Source organism: Lactuca virosa, chromosome 3 (assembly GCF_052849685.1).
Source record: "Lactuca virosa cultivar CGN04683 chromosome 3, Lactuca_virosa_CGN04683_v6, whole genome shotgun sequence".
NCBI classification, from domain to species: domain Eukaryota; kingdom Viridiplantae; phylum Streptophyta; class Magnoliopsida; order Asterales; family Asteraceae; genus Lactuca; species Lactuca virosa.
Window position 1 is genome coordinate 249190392 of NC_136428.1, and position 10047 is coordinate 249200438.

Sequence of the window (10047 nt, forward strand, 5' to 3'; positions counted from 1 at the left end):
GATTCAATACGAGTTCATATTGTTCAATTGACATTAGAGGTGCCTCAATTTTGATTTCAAAGTCTTTTTCTAACTTAGCCATACTATATTTCAATTCTTCAAATCTGAACTGAGTAGCAATCAGTTCATCTTTGTCATAATTGACTCGATCTTCGACATTAACCATATATTCTTTGATTATCTTAGAAATGCACTTACTATCAGCTAACAAAGGCTCAATTGTTAGATGATTATCACGAAGCATGAAATGTACCTTCTCAAAAACTTGTTAATGGAGTGGAGAAGGATCTTGGTCGTCGTTAACCACGAAACATAAATAATTCTTACAAGCTTATATTTACTCAGCTTCATCATCTGTTTCCCAAATTTCTATGTTTGGTGTCTCCATAACCATGAAGGATTTTCCCTTAGATTGCTTCTTGATCTGCTCCTCCTTTTTCAAGGTAGTATGCTTCGTCTTTCACCTTCTTTCTCCTCATTCTGAAATCCTTTGCATAACGATTCTCACCTTAATATTTGTGGCACTTGATCACTTCATCATCATCATATGATTTCAACTTGTTATCTTGAAACCTCGTGTTTGACCTCTGGGAATTGTTACTATCAGAGTTTGAGTTCTGAGAATTTGAAGTCTGAGAATTGTAACTCTACTGGGTGGAATACTGAGAGTTGAAATTTTGTTGATTGTTATGTTGGGTTTTGAGCATAACATCATTCCTATGGTGTACATGCAACCCTAATTGCTTTGGATCTAGGTTTCTCTAATTTGAACATACAACTATGAATACCAAAGCAATAACCCTATGATTAGCATACATATATAAAAAATCACATATGAGTAGGGTCAGAATCTTTACATCTCTTGTTATGTTGCAATAACAAGTTTAATCCTTCTTGATCTTGACTTCTGAAAGCCTAGTGCCCCAAGTGTTGCACCTCTAATGGAGTCACAAACACCCAATGCAAGGAGGATGACTTAGGAGAGAAGGATTTCGGCTAAGGTTTCTTTCTTGAATGCTTAGGCCGAAAATCCCCTTGTATGGGGTCCTATATATAGTTGTGGATGTTAGGGTTTTCAGGTGGAAACCCTAATACCTAACTTAGGCAACAAGCAGCCCATGAACTCCATCCTTAGAGCCCATGGACGAAATCTATAGGGCTTCCCTATAGGATTTCGTCCACTCCACTCTATGGAGTCCATTAGCCCATTTATGCAACTATCAATGATTTGCATAACAGCCCCCCAATTATTTAATCAGTCTCTTCTGACCACTAAATTAATTCCAAATTAATTTCTGATCAATACTAATTAAATAATATGATTTCCAAATAATATATTAATCTTGTAATATATTAATAAAACCATTTTAAGTACTAATTTATTATTCATATAATAAATTCTACTCTCTCTCCTCTTGTCATCCTATCAAGTTGCATGAGTGAAGGCAACCCAAAAGGACCATGCTCATAATCAAATCAAATACATACCAAAAATAGTTATGGGCTTAGACACCTAATCTAACAGTCTCCCACTTGGATAAGTCTAATAACTATTATTGCAAGTACGACTTCAGAATCTGATTAGCAATCGTAGCTTTCAAAAGCCGTTGTCGAACTCTGATTTTATCAGCAATGCGTCCTTTAGATAAGGGATCATATATTCCTCCATTCTCAAGATATCGTATAGACATGAGACATGGATTATAATCATTCTCTATGTCTATGTGTTGTTTCCTGATTTCCGATTTAAGACGACTGACAATAGACTTGAGTTGAACACATCAACCTAGTCCAGGCTTGGCCAAGCGCTTAGGTGTCATCACTAAATCATAGAGGGTCCCCAGATATCGCTTTTATCTCACTTTGGGTAAAAGGAACGGATAAAGTTCGAATCATATGCTTGCACTATTTACTTATCAAATCACACACAACAATATGTTTTATAACATCAAGTTACTGATGCGTTTACGTATTATCAATGCGCAACCGACTCCTAAACAACAACTCATATCTCTCCGTTTCAAGAATATAAGATATTATCGTCTCACAATCACTCGTGATAAAATCCATGAAGTGATTCACGTGAGCATGGGTTTAATCCAATACTCAAATCTTATTTCAGGAGCACTCATGAACACTGCAACAGACTTTTTCTATGTCTAAACACTTTAGACAATCTACAGTCGCATTCATGACAGTATTACCTCATTACCTACTTCCAAAGTATGATTGACTGTGGATGTTTGAATAACCCAGTTATTCGGGAAGTCAAAACATGTGAAGTGAAACACAAGAATAATCGAATCCAATATAGTCTCAAAACTTTTGAGTATAAATAAAACACTTATTGTTTAATCACCATATTGATTACACATTATTAATTGTATAATGTTTCGGTTAATCAACTTAATACTTGAATTATAACAATAGTTGTCCCATGCTCCAAGCATGCACACTATGTTTGCCTACGGTCCTTACTTTGTGAAATATATCAATTGAACACTTTTCTAATGATGCTCATTTCATAATTCCCAATCCTTATCACAAGTGTAAGAATACTAAGTTCGTCCTATTGGATTAGGTGTCTAAGCCCATAACTATTATTGGTATGTACTTGACCCGAGAGTAGCATGGTCCATTTGGGTTGCATATCACCAGGACAATTTGATAGGATGGACTTTTGAGAAGAGGTTATTTATGGTTTATTAATATATTATAAGTTCTAATATATTATATGAAATCATATTATTTAATTAGTATTGATCAAGAATTAATTTGGAATTAATTTTGTGATCAAAAGAGACTAATTAAATATAAGGGGTTGATTTGGTAAATCATTCATTCTTATAAAGTTGACTTATGATCCATAGTTCTTCATGTTGGGCTAAACCCATGTTGTAACCCATGGATACTCCATGGAGGTTTAAACCCATGGAGCATGAGGGATATGGAAAGTCATTAGGGTTTACATGGTGTAACCATAGTTTGTCACACTATATAAGAGACCCTAAGGCTACCAAAATTGGCACTTAAGTGAAGTACTAGAGGGCTATCCGATTTGTGTGTGCAAGGTATCCCTTCTCAAGTTATCCTTTGTTCTAGGTTATTGTGATTCCACTTGAGGCATTCATACTATTGGTGCTAAGATCTTAAAGGCTAAAGGTTCAAGGTTTCCAACAAGCTACAAGAAAAGGTATGCTATCTAACTTGTTTTATTACCCAAGTATCAAGTTTTGTATGTTAGTTAGGGTAATACCTTGGAAAGTTCAAGTTTGCATGTATAATAGAGAAAACATAGATCCAAGGTATTTAGGGTTGCATGTACACCTTAGGAGTGTTAGAATGCTCAAAACCCTTCAGTGGTATCAGAGCCTAGGGTTGTTTTCAATTATACTTGATGCTACATGTTGTTTAAGCTTGAATAATCGAATTTCTGCAATTCTGGACAGTGGACTCGCCGAGTCCCAGCACAATTCTGACCAACTCGCCGAGTTTGTTCTTGCACTCGACGAGTTGATGCTCCAAAATGCAGATTTTTGAGTTTTTTTGGCTAGAATTGGACTGGGATCATTACCCTAAACTTTTTTTAAACTTATAAACCTGTTTTTGATGTGGTAATGATCATGCTTATCCAATTTAAAAGATAATTGTCAAAGTTTCATGTTTTGTATTAGTTTATATTGTTAGGCTAATTACATGAAATTTGTTTGATATGAATTGTCTTGTTCTTATGAGTTTAATTTAGATCATAGACCAAAATTGTTTGTTTTTTGTAAGTTACAATAGTTGATCTAAATGTTTTGATGAATTCCATAACTTGTCCTCACGTTATGGAAAACGAAAAGTTTTTCTTTTAAAGAGATCATTAAACTTATAGGTTATGAACTTGAAGAGTCTTTTTCCATAAATGGTTTTATGAACTCCATAACTTGTCCTCAAGTTATGGATTTTCAAGAGTCTTTTCATTAAAACCTATATTAAACTCATAAGTTATGGATTCCAAACACTAGAATTTTAAAGTTTAAAATTCTACCCTTATACTATTATAATATTATAGGTTTAATATTTATATATATGTATAAGAACAAAGTCAGTCTTACCGTTTGTAGGCCTCATTCACGAAGTCGGTCTATAAAGGGGGTATAAGGTTACTGCCTATAAAATGGCAGTTTAATGGGTGTCCACTCTCACCCACCGCTTCCTTGACCGGTGGAGGGTCGTTAGCCGAACGGGTAGGATAGGACTCTAATTCTCCCTTCATTAAAAGTATAATGATAAATGTAAAGTAACTAAACACTTATAAATTCCCAAATCTTAGTTACTTAGGAGAATATGAATATGGTGCTAACCCATGAAATTGCACTTTGCACCTTGTTAAGTTGTTAGTGGAGCGTGTGTGGTTAATCGGCACACTAATCTGGACTGACAGTGCATGGCAAAGGGTAGCTTGATGTTAATCATAGATTAATGGAGCGTGTGTGGTTAACCGGCACATTGATTAGGTGGTTATAACATTGGGTGTACTAAGCTAATTTGCATGGTTATTCACACCTTGTTTGTGATCCTCGGCATCCCAGTCACAAACTTGAAGGGCACAATCGAGATTTAAACATGCCATTGAAAGTTTCAATGAATCTCAAAGGATCTAGGAATTTCAATTCACTTAAAACCTAAATTTATTTTTCGTTTTTCGTGATGGAAATTGGTAAATCGTCATTTGCCTACCTTCAAATATTTTGCAATTGGATTAGGGCATCCCTCTTCCAAATTGTAAAATATTGTGTTGGGTCCTAGCCTTAATATTTCATTTGGGTGTTATATTAAGGACTTAAATCAACTAACTTGAATTTCTCCCATTGTAGATGTCTAGTTAAGACAACTATGGTCTTCCCAAATCTTTTAGAACAAGCTTTCCTCTTGAAGATGATGTCCCGCGGTTGGATCGTGGAAGTCATACTTCACTTCCTCCACCTCCTCCAATAATTCTCCCTAACCCACAAGTTCAAAGACTTGAAAAATTCAAGGTCACTCAAGCCCTACTTGCAATGAAACATGAAGATGGAAGGACTGTGTGTACTCATGTCTTGGAGATGAAGTCACATAATGACAGGCTGAGAGTATTGGGTGTCATTTTCTCGAGGAAGTAGGCGGTTGACTAGGATCTTCAATCACTTCCCGAGTCATATAGTGAGTTCATTAAGGACTACTATGTGACAGACCACGACATGACTCTTATTGATCTTACCTATTTGCTTGTTGCTGCTGAATCAGCAATGATTCGGCGCACTGGAAAAGCAAATTTGATTGGAAGATCTACTCCCCAAACTTCCATGGACATTGACAATGGAAAAATTGGAAGTCCAGAGAAGGGCCAAGTCTGATATTGTCCCGTGTACCATTCCCAAAGAGTCTATATGTTTCTATTGCCCGAGAGAAGGGGCATTGGTTGTGAAGCTGCCCTGACCACCTGAAAGATCTGAGAAAAGGTAGAATCGAAAAGTTTGACTCTGCTTCAGGTAAGTCTACTATCTAACTCTTTTAAGTTCCTAATTTTTGATTCTTATTACATGATGTGACAAGGTTTCATTTTGATGTTTTGTATGATCATGCAAAGTGAAGGAAGCTTAAAGGAAGAGTATGCTAAATCTGATCGCGAAGATGGATTTCAATTGCATGGTTCGAAGATCAGATTTTTGAGCTGCTGCTTAGGAGTTATGATAGATTGCTAGGAAATATATAATAACATAGTTTTCATTTTTAATTTCATTGTAAGGAAAAGTTTTTTTTTCTGCATTTTATAAATAAATAAAATTTTTGTTGATTTTATCTTATCTTATATCTCCTTACAATGGCATTTATGAAAAATTGATGTTTGTATGTTTCTATTGTTAGCAATATGGATTTGATTCTTTCGTTTGTGGTAGTGTTAAAATTTACCAAATAAGGAAAGATTCTTATCACCCAAGTTTCAGTTGGATAGAAACTTGGAATCATGCGACTTGTATTGTATGATGAATGAGAACCTTCATCTTTGGGAAATTAAGACTAATTCCTTGTTCACATGTATATGTGAGTCAAGTGAAGGTAGGGGTGAGCATAATAACCGAAAAACCGAACCAAAACCAAATTAACCGATATAACCGAACCATTTTAAAAACCGTTGGTTCGGTTTCTAATTTTTGTTAACCGATAACTAACGGTTTGGCTATGGTTTTATAAGTTAACCGAACCATTATTAACCGAACCGCTAACTTTATATTTTAATATATATAAATTATAGAATATATATAAAATAATATAGTCAAAATTATTTAAGATCCATTAAAATTTCAAAATATAATTCAATAATCCTCACTTATCAGGAGACGAACGAGCAATCAAACTATCAAAGACTGATCACGCAGACACGCACAATCTTCCAATCATGCATTGAGTTAGATTATTGATTAATATTGTAATTCCTAATAGGATAATTCTACAATATGTAAACATTATTCACAATTAGTTTAATCTTCACACTCATAATCCTAATTGGAGGCTTCTCACACCGTTAATCCTAATCAAATATTTTTTTGACTTTATAGTCCTATTCGAAGGATTTTTTGACTTTATAATCAACACTTCTAAGTAAGTTAAGTTTTTGGTTCTTCTAGACTTTATGATATATTAAGAATGTATTTTTATGAATTTTTTTGGCTTTTTTTATCTACTGTTTTTGACTTAATCACATTGAATATATATGAGTGAATGACTTTTTTTTATCCAGATAACACATAATATGAATGTTTGACTATTTTATTTTATAGTTTTTTATTTAATCGCATTGAACATGTATGAATGTTTGGTTTTGTTTTAATGTTAATATAAATTATCAATATATGAAATTATTAATGTCAATTTTTTTAATGTTTTATATTTTTATTGAATGTTTTTGATTTTCAATGTGACTATGTATTATCTCACTCTGAGTATCAAAGGTACACATTTTATTCTATTACTATAAGCTAGGTTACAAACATTAGCGATAAGGACTTTTGTATTCTCTTTTCATTTTTTATGCCAATATACTTTAGCCATTTATATTATTTTGAACATTAGGGTTAACCAATTTTAACCATTAACCAAAACCGTTAACCAACAAAAACCATTAACCATAACCAATATTAACCATACCCAATGGCTACCAAAATGAATTAACCAATCATAATGTTTATGGTTCGGTTTTGACCAATAACCGAACCAAAGCGCTCCATACACATCCCTAAGTGAAGGACTAGGGGATCGGGTACACTGGGTGTGCGCTAGTCAGGTCCACCACAAAGATCGAAAAGACTATTCGTCATGATTTACTAAAGTTTAGTAAATATTGTTATTCTTACAAGTTTAAGTATAATTCTGAACATTGGAAAAGTTTCAGTGTATGGCAGAACGAATGAGAAGAATCAAATTAGGCAGAAAGATAAAAATTTCTCCATTCTAAAGAGATGAGAGAGTACTTTAGTATCGTGTTTTATGATCATCTTAAAGTTTATGGAAAAACCATATCACAATTGATCCTCTAAGGATATCTTAGTGCATTCGTATGGCTAAGAAGAGGGATCGTGAATTGTTGAAATGGTTAAATCAAGAAGATGAGTGATACTTCGTTCCGAAATCGAATCTTAGAGTCATACTCCAAGATTGTAATCTTGAGTGACATGATCTTAAGAAATGTTTAAAACACTTATCAAATGTAGAGTAAAAGTTTTCTACTCTTGTACATTTGAAATTGGTAAGTTGTGATGTTTTGGATAAAACAAAGACCAACTAAGGCCAATTGTGTGAAGTGTTTGTCTTGATTAGAATCCGCACTAACTATTGAATATTGGTTTGTCAAGTAATGTTCCTTGACAAAGTGAATTATATATTTCAAGAGGTCAGTGGGAGTCTTAAAGATCTTGAAAGTTTCAAGATCTAATCAAGAGTAAACCTATTGTTAAACACTAGCACACGACTTGAGGTTTGTAACCTATCATGTTGACATATTCTTGTTTCTGTGCCCATTCCAGTTGAAGTTGACTATGCATATGAGTTCTATGAGTTCTCAATTGTTTGCATAACACACCTGGAAGCAATGGTAGGCCCTTGAGCTACCAAGTGGAAAGAAATTAAGATTAAACAAGTTCAGTCCATATGAGTTTACATTTGTCACTAACCATGTCTTGTGATTATGGTCATAACAAATTCACATGGATAGGAACAGATATACCATAAAATCTAAGTGTCATAAGGTTTCTCTCCGCTTCATGAAAATGATTGTGAGGAAACGCTTTCACTAAGTAGATTTTAAGGAGATAGAATTGTGATATTTGCATTCTCAAATTCGATTATGATTATGGCATCCCTCTTCATAATTCGAATTGTGAGAAATGGCAAAGGTCTAAACATTTCAGACTTTTGGCTGTAAGTTCTAAAATTGTTAAGACACACATGTGAGATATCTAAGGAAAGGTGTATGATTTTGAGAAGCCTAGATAAAGTCTTATCGAAGCATCTCGTATCAGAAATCTGAACTTTGATAATGAAAGTCAATAAGTATTGATTTCTAGAAGTCCAGCTGATTTTTGAATACATGTCAAAGCTAGTGGGAGCATAAGTGTTATGCTAATAATAATTATTATGCTAGTGGGAGCATAATTATTATGGTAAGTGTTGCAAGTTAGCAATGTTAATAATAGAAAACAAAAGTTTCAAGTCGCAAAGTTGTAGGGTTTGAAAAGTTGTTTGACTATAATTAAGGGAGAGGAATTTATACTTCATTTCACATCAAAAAGCTTAGATTATGAGATTTTAATCAAATTTAGTCAAATATATATGAATATTATGTTGGAGTGGTTCAACATAAGGATATTCTATATATGGAAATGTTAGTTGTGTTCTCAAATTTGATTATGATTACAGAATCGCTCTTCATAATCAAAATTATAAGAACATGGCAAATAGAAATATTATAGCAAAAGACTGATTAAGTATCATGTCTTTATGTTAGACATTATGAATTGTATCCCATATGCTTCGGGTATAGGATCGATTGCATATTTCATAATATTATTGTGTTCTAATATTCCGAATGCCTAGGGCGTTTAGAAGGAAAAAGGAATAGAACCGGATATGACTAAAGTGGTTAAACAACCGTTAAGGACAATCTAAGGATTAGTCGCTTAAGGACAGTTGGAAGTATAGTAATGGAAGGACCATATTGACATTATTATTAATAGACATGAGTCTATTAATAATGAGTTGTCTTATGGAAAATATGGAATGTTTCCATATTGGGAGTTGAAGAATAAATGAGAAAGTTATAAAATTTTATGCACGAAGGATATTCAAAGGAATGTACTTTGAATTTGAGACTTCATTTCCATGGAATTGTCTTGTAACAATCTCCAAAGGAATATTTTGTAATATCATTGGTCATGTCTCTGTGACCTTTGGTACCTAGACATTACAAAAGAATCATTGCATGATAGTTTAGAATCTAACACTTTCTAGCAGTGACAAGAATTTGGAATTCTTACACGTGCAATAAGGATTTGAAATTTTGAAATGAGCATCATTGAAATGTTTTTTAATTGATCTATTTCACAAAGTGAGGACCATAGACAAATATAGTGAGCATGCTTGGTGCATGGCATAACTATTGTTTAGACAAACATAGTGTGCATGCTTAGAGCATGGCATAGCTATTGTTTTAATTCAAGTATTAAGTTGATTATTCGAAACATTATACAATGAATAATGAGTAATCAATATGACTCAAAGGTTTTTGGGCCATATAGGATTAGTATTATTCTTGTGTTTCACTTTGCATGATTTGACTTCCCGAATAAATAGGTTATTCAAACCATCCACAGTCGATCATACTTTGGAAGTAGGTATTGAGGCAAGACTGTCATGAATGGGTCTGTAGTTTGTCTAGGACAAGGTGGCTGCAGTGTTCATGAGTACTCCTGGAATAAGATTCGAGTATTGGATTCAACCCACGCTCATTTGAATCACTTCATGGAT